The 13,147-nt window shown below is 34.9% G+C and overlaps 1 non-coding gene across 1 annotated transcript; it reads left to right on the top strand.

Annotated features, from left to right (window-relative positions):
* Positions 1-9,779: 9,779 nt before the first annotated feature.
* TRNAE-UUC lies at positions 9,780-9,851 on the top strand. The gene has a single exon. It is a non-coding gene; the product is annotated as a tRNA-Glu (tRNA).
* Positions 9,852-13,147: the final 3,296 nt, after the last annotated feature.

Here is a 13,147-nt window from a genome sequence, read left to right on the forward strand (position 1 = left end):
ACATTAACTTCAGAAACACAGAAATAAACATCAAACTATACTTGAGGCCATAGAGTTAATCATGCTACCATTCTCATTTGTATTTGTCTGTTGAAAAGCTTTAAAGGGAATGAAGTTGTATTCTAAGAGACACATTTTAGGCAGTAGATTCAAAAGCAGCTGAGCTTACTCAAAATCACTCCAAAAACCTTTTTTCTTTTTTTCTGAGAGCAGTTGTATTCAATGGGCATACTGTTCCAATGTCTTGCAAAACATTATAAAAACTAGTGTTAGAAGACAGAATGAAATTTGTCTGTGTGCAGAAAAGAACGTTGAATCACAGTGGGAGCATTGTTCTAGTTCAGTATAAGTGAGCTGTAAAACCAAACCCTAAGACTAAGAGGGAGAACTATCTTATGAAAGTGCTTAAAATGGTCTAAGAACTATGAAAAGTATGTAAAATTATCTCATTCAGATTTTACACAAGATTACCTAAGCTAAACTTCAGTTTGAAACTCAAAATCAAGACTTAAAACCATGGTTTGCAACTGAATTGCATTTTTCCCCTTTCTGTCCAGCTTCTCTTGTCCTTCACCCCATGTTAGTGATCTACTCAGATAACAGTTCAGAGAGTATTCATAGACCTCTGAAGAGAAGGGTTTAAGAGATATTCTCCTCATAAGTATTTCTAATTAATTAGATTCAGTTATACATTTAGCACTTTGGCTGCAGTAGATTTCAGTGCAGGTCATTGGTAAAAATACACTTCATTTAATCATTGTTTCTTCCTGCTTGTAAGAATGGGACAAGGTGATGAAACTTTATGCAGCCCAGTGTTCCTAAGTTAGGTACTGCCATATTTGAAAAGCAAATTTTAGTGTGAGCCATGGCAATTCTGATAATCTAACTCTGCTGCCTGGGTTTCTCATAGAGTCAATATAGAGAAAAAATAGCTTTGATGTTTGAATGTTTTGGGAGTTAAGTACCGACATTAGATTGCTCAAGTGGAATAATCTGGGCAAACACCTCTAAGAAACTAAAATTCAGAAATCCTAAAAGTTATAAAGATCTCAAACTGAAATAATGTATTTTGGAAAAAAATTGTTTTGCTCACTTATGATTGAAAAAGAGATTGTTTCACATTACTTAACAGTTAAAGCATCAGTGAGGGACATGTTATTCCTTCAAGGACTGTATCTCGGTTTCTTCCTGGTAATGTAAGTTTTATGTTTTGGGATATACAGGTACACCGTTTCAGTGCATGGTGTCTAAGGGATACTGTGTTAATTCTGTTGCTCTATAGACTGCTAGTCATGTCATCACCAAAGAAAATCTATGCTGCACTTTACTTGAGCACTCCTTAAAATGTCTGCAGTAAAAAGCAGACCATGCTATATCTGAAGAGTAGACAGTCTGTGTTATTACCTAAGGCTGAACCCTCTACATTTGACCTCAGTGCAGTCAGAATTATTTTGCCTGGATCTATCCTACTGGAATTAATCTATTTGTTGCTGCAGCAATTGACAATTCAGAATTCTGCTAATCTGGAGCTGTTCTGAAAGTTGTTAAAGATCTCCAGCAATTTACAGGGAATCTGACTTGTATTATTTATCTTTCGAGACACTGGAAGCACGAGCAAAAGAGTAGTCAGTGTCACATTTTTGCCCAATACTTCTACAATGATTTTTTTCCTTACTTATCCACTGCAACAAGAGAGGAAATAAAATTAAAATCTCCCATGTTTCTCAAGGTTTCTCCTTACGTGGAAGATCAAGTCATATAAGTCAGAAAAGATCTCCAGAGGTCATCTAGTCCAACCTCTTACTCAGAGCACATCCAGCAGGTTGCTCAAGGGCATGTCCACTTGGTTCTTAAATATCTCCGAAGATGCAGGTTCCATAGTCTCTCTGGGAAACCTGTCACAGTGCTTGACCACCTTTGTGGCAATTTTTTATTATATAGCAGGATTTTATTTAATTTCCTTATCCTGTGTTCCAGCTTGTGTCTGTTATCTCTTGCTTTCCACTCTGCACAGCTGAGAAGTTTGGCTCTGTCTTCTCCAGTTTCTTGCCTTGGTTGCTTGTAGTAGTGATAAGATCCCCCTTTGGCTCTCTTCTGCAGGCTAAACAATCCCCATTTTTTTAGCATTTCCTCACATGGCATGTGGATAAACATCCTCAAATGATCTTGTTAACTCCCTGCTGATCTCACTCCAAAATGCTTTTCCTTATGCCGTCTCTATGAACAGAACCTCTTATGTGTATGAATCCGCAGTCCTTTTTCATTAATTCAAGTAAAAAAAAATTTCAGTCTTTTCATTTTAGTCCTGGATTGTTTACCAGAAAGACATTCTGCTCTCCACTCCCTCAAACAGAAGTTGCACACATTATTATACAATTAACAAATGTCACAGAAAGCTCTTGGAGAAATTGTCTTACAAAGTATTTTGAACAAATTGTGCTGAATTAGTAACTAGTCTTAATACTGTATACTTTTATTCCTCTGATTGCTGGATACATAGAGCAGAATAAGTGATTCCCTACATGCATACATATATGAACAACTTTAATTTGAATTTTCCTTTTACTTCAGTGCAAGTAAGCTATAACAGTTCAGAGTCCTTTGAGCCAAAGTTTAATGAAGTGCTATAGCTTAGGCTAGTTTGTTCAATAGTTCTAAATTTAACCCTAGTATTAAACACTGGAGTAATGGGGGTTTTTTATACATATCTTAAATTTTACAGAATAAATTATTTGTACCAGTCTGCATGGAATACAATACAGGGAACAACTGAAAAAGGCTTCCTTTTAGCAGTCAGAGTTTATTTTAATGGCCACGTTTCTTTAAATCAAGACTACTCCCATTTTGTAAGATTTCTATATTGTGAACAGTTGCTGTATTTAATGTTATGAGACTTCATGAATTTTAGAATGGAATCACACAATTACAGAGTGATTTGGGTTGGAAGAGACCCTAAAGATTGCCTTGTTCAACCCCCCTTCCATGAACAGCGACACCTTTGAGCAATCTGGTCTAGTAGTAGAAGGTATCCCTGCCCATGGCAGAGGGATTGGAACTAGGTAACTTTTAAGTTCCTCTCCAGCCCAGGCCATCCTGTGATCTCTTGTGCTTGTGATGAGTGAGCCATATACTTACCCACACATGCTTAAAAAATTCAATCTCGTCATGGAGTGTCCCTGTAGAATTTGTATAACTTTCCTATGAACAATATCGCAGTTATCCATTACTTGAGTAAAATGCACCAGGAAATCTAGGGGTTTATGAAATAGATACTTTACTGTTGTCCTTTTTTTTTTTAACTGACTCTTTTTTTTTTTTTTTTTTTTTTTTTTTTTTTTTTTTTTCTTCTGTAATTGTTGCTTCTATGACAGAAAAAAAAAAAAAAAAGAAAAAAAAGCAGCATCATTTTGCTAAAATCTATTAGCAGTTCTATATTCCAGATGATACTCCAATTTGGTCAGGGGCTATAATGCAAACCTCTAAGTATTGACCCTGAAATATATATTGTATTGATAATACTAAATGTATGATCTATCATATCAGATCTTCAAAGAGTTCAAACAACTGTAGAAAATCCAAAAGTTTGATTTAGGTCTTAATATTAGTTGAGGCCAGGTATAAGTTTTTACTTACTCTTCAGTAATAAGGAACACAAATATTTCATCAGCAAAATGAAATATCAAAAAAGTTGACAACGCTGACAATATTGATTTCTACATTTGTTTACTACTAAAAAAACCCATATACTTAGTCAAGCTTTGAATAATATATAATAGCAAAATCTTTTTTTTTTTCTATGTTACATTCTTCACTGGTCCTGAAGCGCTGCCAAGTGATAACTCGATCATTTTGTGCAAATGAAATATCTATCCAGTCATTCCAGATGGTTAGGTTGAGAAACATCCCATCTAATTTTAGGCAGATAATCAAGGTGCTTCCTCTTGCGTTGATGCCAATTCTTTCTGTGACTATACATGAAGGGAGCACAGATTTAATGGTAAGAGAAAATGTTAGTTACCTTTGGTTCTTCTTCATCAGTCTGGATAGAAATGTGGAGCCTAGAATACTAAACCCATAACAGAATGATCTGTATGCAGGGCTTGGCTAAGAGAGCTCAAGAGAGTTCAGTTTCTAGTCAATTAATTTAGAAAACAATATGAAAATAAAAATTAAATATAATAGAAGCTTAGGGGACTAGCATAAGAGCTTGACAAACTTGGATATCAAAGGACTACTCAACTTCTCTTCAAAAAATTGCTCATATAGGGAAATCATGGATCTTCAAATGTTCTACTTGCTCTTGAGGTCAAAATGAAAAAGCTCTAACTCAAAGACAAACTGGTGTTTCACAAGACCAAGAAATGAAAGAAGGCATAACAAATAATGGAAGCATTTGGTTACACAACGTTTTCAAAGCAGTAATTCTCAGATATTAGTCAGAAATCCTCCGGAGAGAAGAAAACTTTTCATTTCCTTTAGCACCTGTTTCTTCATCTCAGATTTTGAAAGGACAGATCATTAAGTACAGAAGGAAGACATTGTATTGCAGCTATTCCACAGAGATCATATTGCAGCTACTCCCACCAGAGAAATATTTAGAGCCAGTTGCACAGTACTAAAGCTCGGTATTTAATCTTTGAAGATCTTAATTAATTGAAGCCCATGAGGAAGGTGAATGCTTGATATAGCTAAGTCTTAGGTTACTCAGTCATGAGTGAAAATATATATTTAATTAAATAAATATTGTGCACTATATAGTATACCTACTAAAACTATGACAATTGTTGCTATGAGGTTGCTTAAATAGTTAATATTCATACTGAAATGATCATTTATATATCTACTGATAAAGGATGGTATAAACCCACTCAAGAAATCAAACTGCTTTATTTATGAATAAACTCTTTGTGCCATTTTCTCTGTAGCTGTATTTCAGAAATTTGACGGAAAATCAATGTTTTTTTCTTTTATTGACAGATGTATTTTGAGATATAAGAGTAAAAAATAAAGAAAATAATTTAAAAGTATTTAGAATCTTATGGAATGTTTACTTGATTTTAACATAATTATGTCAATTTTATTTAATAAAATGTTAGATCACTTTTTTATTCTGCAGAAATTGCCATTTTATTATTTTCAGGGAAAACATAAGTAAAAAGAAATAAGAAGGAAATTTGTAAAAAGTAATTAGACAAATGAGGTAGTTGCTTGGGTTTTATCCTTATATCAGTTTCTATAAATACCTATGTTTTTCTGTTTGCACTTTCTTTGCTCAGTCTTAGAGTGAAGCAAGCATATAGGACTGAAATTCTGTATGTAAACTGACTATCATGGCACTTATAACTGCTAACAACACCTATTAAAATCAGTTTTGTGGAAGGAACAAGTAGGCAGCTTCCAGAAGTATCATATAAACATACCATCTTCCCACTTTCAGGATTTTTGTGAGGCTCCCTAAGCAAATAATATTGAATATTGAAAACTTGTGAAATTAATTTCTCTGTAGTTTAACACAGTATAAACTTAAAGTTCCTGATTTCAAATTCTAATTATTTCTAAGCTAATTTGTGCAAGTATTAATCTATACATTCTATTTAAACAGGTCTTTTTAAGAATTTAAGCCTCGATGACTAGGTCTTGAAAGGAAAAAATCACTGATAGAATTTTTTCTCCTCAAAATAATGCAAATAATTCATATAATACTGCTTCCTTTTATCCATTTTAATACCCATTCTAATCTCAGTTTTATGATTATGTACATGAACTGTACGTGCTGAGACTGGTCCTATTGATTACAACTCATTCTAGTTACACCATGTGACTTAGGTGCAAGTAAATATATGCAGCAACAATTCTTTTGTAAATATATGTAGCATAAATCCAGATTCAAGTTAAATTCGAAAGTTTACTCCTTACCCACAGTTTTCAGGAAACATATATGAAGATGACTGAGAGAGAGCTGATAAGGAGGCAAGAGGTCAATACAGAACAAGCAATTGGATTAAAATTATTAAAAATAATATATGCATCATATGTTCCTCATGCATTTTCCTATCTTCTATACTATAAACATCCAAGTAAACTTATCATTCAATCAAATATTTGAAAACATTATTGTTATAGTTACCTTTCTTCTTTAATGTTTCTGTCTCTTCAATTATTGGCAGTTCTTCAATTACAGTGTTCATTTAAATGAGTGATCTGAACCTGTAATCATAACTCCGATTACTTTTCTTACAAGACATTATTGTTGTATCTATAGAAAAAGATTTACAGTTTTATGTAAGATGAGCCTAAGGCACTGATGTATCTTTTAAAAGCAAAGCTTTAAAAATCTAAGGCATTTAAAAGCACAAACATCAAACAATGATGTCCACTTTTCCTGTATGGGAAAAAAAATATAACCTTGATTTGCAAGTTTATATTTCTGTTTTACAAGACTCAGAAACCACAGAGGTCATACTTAAGCTACCTATATTGGAAGACCCCAATGCCTTATATTGATCACTGCTTTGATACTATGAAGTTCTCCTTTATTAAAACCTGCTAAAAGTTCAGAAGCTATTTCAAATTCTGAAGGAACAAAGCCATATCAAAAACTTTTTCAAGCTAAAAAATAATAAAATAAAAAGCTTGAATTCCTTCTCTTTTTTTCCTGCAGTAGACAGTAAAACTGAAAGAAAAACCTATCTTTTGTCTGCCTGATGTTACAAAACCTCCTCCAGCATGCTAGTTTGGATGATAACCTTTTATGCAGAAACATTTTGTGGAAAAATGTAAAAGAAAATCCTTTTTCTCATCTTTCAATATTAAGCATGAATTTGAACTAGAATTAAAAATGAAGATAATTCTTAGCAATGGACATCATTACTTTGTTGATTTCATCATTAGACCTGTGGTTTATGGGTTTCAATACAGCAGGAATTCCTGGAACATTTTATCTGATCTTCAGAGCTGCTGCAAAAGCAAAACCAGTGTTTCAGAAAGCCTTCTTCGGTAACTTAGGAAGAGATGAGAACAGAACACAAGGCAATTAAATTCTGTTCATTGTATGCTGTGGGTACCTAAAAAAAAAAAAAGGAAATATTGGTAAGGCAAATAGTCTTGTCCTAGAAGGTATTTTTCTAATAGACTTTGGAATAAAAGTATCAGTAACAATTTGGACATCTGCAGATGTGTCAGTACTTCAGCTCATTTCAGGGAACTACTCACCTCCTAAATGATGCAATCTCGGAGAAATCTATGTTTTACATTTTTTTACTTTTTAAGGAGCTGCACTAAAATGTATTTATATATGTAATAATTTATTAAATTTTATATAGAATCTGCATAATGCAATAAAGGAAACTGAATGTTTTTAAATCTTTTAAATCATATATAACTCAGCAATGCAGTCACTTATGGATCTAATTTTTAAGAAAGTGGCATTCCATATATACTTTGCCTTTTAGCTATACACTTGATTTTTAAAGCCTTTATTCATCCAAGTGCCAAGAATATTTAGCTTGACTATACATCTCAGTGTATTTCAGATATCAAAAATATTATGTCTCATAGAAACTCCACTTGCAGGTTTTCCCTTTTGCACATTTGTTAAGTTGGAAAATAATGTTGATTTACTTCACACAGAGAGAACATCTCAAATTAGACTTTGAAGGTAAATTAATATCTAAAGGTTTCATGCATCTCATAGCTTTCTATGGGATGTTTCCTGCCTGTAGACTCTGCTCAGTACACAGTACTCTTAACACCTGACACATCCTCCTCTGACACTTCCGAGGTAGTTGCACATCAACAGCACGCTCTTATGGGAACTGTTGGCACACTCATCAAGTCCAGAGATAAACACAGATTTACTTAGCCATCTGTTACATCCAGTCATTATTCCTAAAGACTTGATTCCTCAAAGTTTTGAATCACATGCATAACTAAAATATCAATTAATTCCAATTCTGGAGCTTTTTTTAAAAAAAAAGAGTTTTCCAATTTTTTTTCTGAAAACGTATTTTTGAGAAAAAAAATTAAATTGAGAAAAAAATTACAAAGTATGTCTTAGTAACAATTTTTCAATAATTTTGCAACACTTTTATTAAGCAGGAGCAAGCTATATTTATAGATGCTCATTCGCAAAAATAGTAAAATAAAAGTTTGAGCTGCCTAAGATCATCTAGATTGTATTATTTTTTATATTTTTTTTTGCTACTGACCAAACTGATATTGCTCAGTTTCTTTTTTCTTTGCCTTATGTAATTTCATTTATGAACTACGGTTGAAGAAAAAGGAAATGTGGATAATGATGATAAGAAGAAAAGCAGCAGAAAAGGGAAGCACAGAAGAAAATAAAGAAGAATTGACTTTTGAGTCTTTTCTTATAACACACTGAGTAAAGGTAAAAACTGAGAGAACAGAAAAAAGAAACATAATCGTGATGCAAGAGGAAACTGAAAAATCCCCAAACGTATTTGTTGTTGATGTTATTGACTACTAATGTCAGCAGTTGCATCAACATTAAGTAGACTTTCTACAGTATGTCTTATTCTCAGTGTCAAACATTTAAAAGATTGAGTCCAGAAATTTCAATTTTGAAATTTAGTTGCAATTTCACTTTACTGACCTCATCTGCAGCCACATTTTGGAAATGGCATTATTAAGCAACAGCTAATTGCAGTATTCAATTTATAGATAATATGGTAGCAGGTGAACCGAAAATGCAATGGGAGACACATAGAGTCAATCCTCTATCAGACTGTAAATGGCCTGTGATTAATAAAGAATATTACTATTTTTAGTGCGTGACACAACATATACTGGCAGCAACCCACTGAAAAATTTCTGTAATGTTTCTGATTCTCTTATCCTCCAGGAGTTTAAATTTTGAAAAATGTAGAGCATAGATATATATAATAAATCAATTCTGCATTTTTTATTTCATTAAAAATAAATTAAACCTAAAATAACTATAAATATGGAGGCCAATGGAAAGTAATCTCACCAGATTTTGAATTTCCTTATATGCTTTCTAAAGCATGCCAGGCATGTGAAGTACTGAAGAATAATTCTTCAGTTCAAGGTCTAAGCTGAAAAACCCCATAAAATTTGACTGTTGCCTGCTAAAAGCTAATGTATTTGAAAGCCTGAAACATTTGTTGCATTTGACAAGTATTATGGAGAAACCCCAATAAATATTGAAATGCATAATTATACCATGATAGGGAAGTCACTATGTTTCTAAATTACTTATCTTCTTAAATCAAAAGCTGTCAATTTGAATTACAACACTTCGATTTATCAAACAACATGGCTTATATGACAAACTCTCAAACAAAAAAATATTAGAGAACAAAATGAGAAGAGCTGAAAACCCAGAGTTGTCCTGAGAGCTGAGCCAGGACGGAATGCGAAGGAGGTGCCCTCTGCTGCTGTTGCTGCTTCTATCAAGCTGGTGAGCTGAGACAGAGCAAAAGAGCGTTGGTAAGACTGAACTGAAAGCTGTCTGCAATGTTCTAACCCAAGAGGAATGAAGATCTACAAGGAAATCCCCTGAAGGCTCGGGCTCGGAGTTGGAATCTCCACAGAGTAAGAACCAAAATCCTGACTGCCATACTTAAATCTGCTGCCTTGGAAAAAATGGAGGACACTAACCAGTGCCACAAGAAAACTGAAATGAAGGAACTGTGGCCTGAGGAGTGACAGAAAGACTTTTCTCTTTTCTTCTTGGACTTTCATTGAAGAAAAGGAGAAATTTAATTTAATGTAAATATATACGTGGGTGTAGGGGCCCCCTGGTGGTCTAGTGGTTAGGATGTGGCGCTTTCACCGCCACAGCCCAGGTTCGATTCCTGGTCAGAGGAGTTCCCCGGGCAGACGGAGCTCGTCAGCCCTGTAAGGCCATCCATCTAAGAGAACATCACTCTAAACAAACCTACATCCTGAGGACCTCACTGCCACTGTCCAAGCTCGCTCGGCCCCGGCAGTTGAACCTCAGGATTAAAGGGTGGGCTCAGTTCAGCACACACTGTGTCTCACCTAAAAAATCCACTGCGCAGGCTCGAAGGGTAATGACCTTCCCAAATCTTTGCTCATGAAGACTGGTCATACACATATGTGGGTGTAAATAAACCTTTGTAAATATTTTCTCCTTCCCCCAATAACGAATGGTTGTCTTTTGTCTGAAATCTCTCCACATGAGGTGAAAAAGATGTCAAGTCCATACCATCACTAAACTCTCACAAGGGCAAACTGTGGGAGGGGGGCTTGAACTTAAAAATTAGATTCTTGGGAGTTTCAACCACCACAAGGTCAAACATGACTATTCAGGCTTGATGAATTTGGCAGCTGATAGACTTGGCTACTCCAGCTGCCTGTCCCCAGATCCAGCCACTAGTGAGGCCAAGTATTGGTTCTCAACAGGCCTGCATGGATGACCACACACCCTCACACACAAAATTCACACACACATGGCCAGGCACCCCATACTAAATTGGATGGAAAACAGCACCTTCAACAGCAGCACCTACATAAACTCAAACAAATATGAATAGCATGGAAAGTATGATCCTATGGCATTTCACCAGTAGATTGGGATTAAAGACCATAAATGGACCACACACACATACACATACATACTTATATGTACAGAAGGAATCATGGACCAGTCCAACAGCTGGCCTTAGACACTCAGTCTGTGCAGTGGGTTGCCCTTGGATTCCCTGGTCTTCTTAGTTGCTAGCACTTGAGCCTATGAGCCTCCACAGTTTTTGTCTTACTTACTTACACACTTGTTGGTTAATGCATTTTGAAGACGGGTAGTGATCACATATATGCAGTAAGAATAGAGAGCATATCCACACAGAACACAGTAAAAAATACAACTGTTAAAGTGCAGGGCACAGGTGACCTGTTTACACGTTTACCTTTTATCTCAATTTCTTTCTGTTTTCCCAGGTTTATTTCTTCCCTTTCCCTACCTTTGATCCTTCAAATAAAGATTTTATTGTACGTCTTCAAATTCTCAGTCTCCTGAATATATCCCATAATGTTTTAGGCAGTCTAAAAATGCTCTTTCCTCTGCATCTGATAATTAATCCTATAGCCCTCTTCAGCAATATCCCCATTTACTCCACAAGGCATTTGAGGAGGAAGTTTCTTTCCCTGATTCTGGGCCCATAGTTCTTCTCGGATGAACAGAGTCTTCTGGTACAGATGGAGTTACTGGGGTCCTTGGCCTGTTGTTGTTCCTCTATTTCTCACCAGGCTTAAGTGGTTGTGGTGATATAACAACCCAACATCCCCTGAACAGTATTCAAGTTCTAAAAATTGAAAGATTATTTGGTCACATTGGAGTCACAGGGTACTCAGGGTGTGAGCAACATTCTTGGGAGCAGGAAGGCTAGGAAGAGACAGTGTTTCAGCTGCAAGCTAGGAAAAATGTCTGGTTCATTTTAGGAAGGGCATAAAAGGAAAAGAGTTGAAGCAAGGTGCTCTGAACTAAAGGGCTCAGGGAATGAGGATGGCTTCCAGGGGCACATGATGAAGGTGACAGAGGTTGTCACAGTTGGTACATCTGTCTGAAAGGAGTCATTTACCTCCCCTTGACCCATACATTTGTCTGAAAAATGGAAACACTAATATTGCCCTATGAAAGTTTGAAAAATGCATAATATCTGACAGATACTTGGAAATCATGCCACTACTGTAACACAAGAAGAAAGCATTTCTAATTATGAACAGTGTTTTCTTATATGGTTGTCGAAACCATTTAAGTCTTGTACACTAAGTCATTAAAAGTCCTGTGCCTTCTTCTTTGCACGTTTCATTTCCATCTGAGGAACAGCATGGGACAGCGCACAGTATATATATATATATATATATATATAATGACAATGTCAAAGGATTTGAAACTGGAAAGGACCCTGCACACTGAGAACTTACGATGTGCCCTTCAGGAGCTTAGAACAGTCTTGTACATGTGGTAAGTAATCATACAGCTCAGCTTTGAGATATTTGGGGAGAAAGCGACAGCCATGGTAAGGCTGGGCTCCATTTTTTACTTTTTTTCTTTCTTTTTTTTTTCCCATATAGTACAAGACAAAGGATAGGAAGCAAGATAATCTTTCTCTAAACCACAACCTTGAGACACCAAGATTTTCAAAGGAATTATCACAATTGTGATGTGTACTGAGAATACACAGATTTGTTTAAATAACTCACTTTCTGGCACACTGAGAGAAATTATTTCCTGTCAGGAAAGATCAAACAACTTGTTATAGAGAACGATAGAAGACAAATATAACAAATTGCCTTGCAAAATAGTGTATCATTAGTGTATCATCAGTAGTATAACTGCCCACAGCAGTTACAAAAGCACTGTAGGAGCCAGGAAGCAAGCACCTGTCTTTAGGACAAACCTCATTTTCTTTGGATAACTAAATAATTAAATTAAGTAATAATAACTATACCATTAGAAAAATATTTTGTTACCACTGTATGTTTCACACATACTACACTGAGATTTATGAGAAGTAGCTGATGTCTAGGTTAATATACCAAGTGCCAACTCAATGACAGAATTTCCTTCTTTGCATCTCATAGAAGTACTGTATATTGTAACATCTGAAAGAAATATAAATGGAAATAGTCACAATCTTTCATGTGGAATTTTTCAATTTAAAGAGTCGTGATTTATTGAAACAATCTCTCAGTAAGAGTGTCACTGAATGTTCTGGGTAAAAATTAGTTTATGACAGTTAAAGTTTTATAGCTTTTAAAATCTATTTTCTGGTCTTCAGAAGAAAAATACTCTTAATATTAAAATATAAATAAATTTATAAAGTGAGAAATAAAAGCCAAAACTAAGAATGAATGTTTTAGAAATTACTAAAGCAGAATGTTTTGGTTAATCTTTATAGATGTTTTTCTTTCTTGCATTTTCATTGACATATTTCTCATATATTCAGTGTTTCTTTCCAACTCAGAAAGAAGCAATTTAGTTCCTTAAAAGCAGGCAACTAATGTCATTATAGATACTCTAATGTTTTTCCAGATAGTTGCATAGAGCTAGCATGTCTGACCAAGAATCATGTAAGGAGAGGAGCAGCAGATGGGTACTTTAAAGAGCTCTACATGTCTACATTTAGGCAACAGAATC

The sequence above is a fragment of the Pipra filicauda genome, unplaced genomic scaffold (assembly GCF_003945595.2).
Source record: "Pipra filicauda isolate LSUMZ 115617 unplaced genomic scaffold, ASM394559v2 scaffold24_size8852520_pilon, whole genome shotgun sequence".
Taxonomy (NCBI): domain Eukaryota; kingdom Metazoa; phylum Chordata; class Aves; order Passeriformes; family Pipridae; genus Pipra; species Pipra filicauda.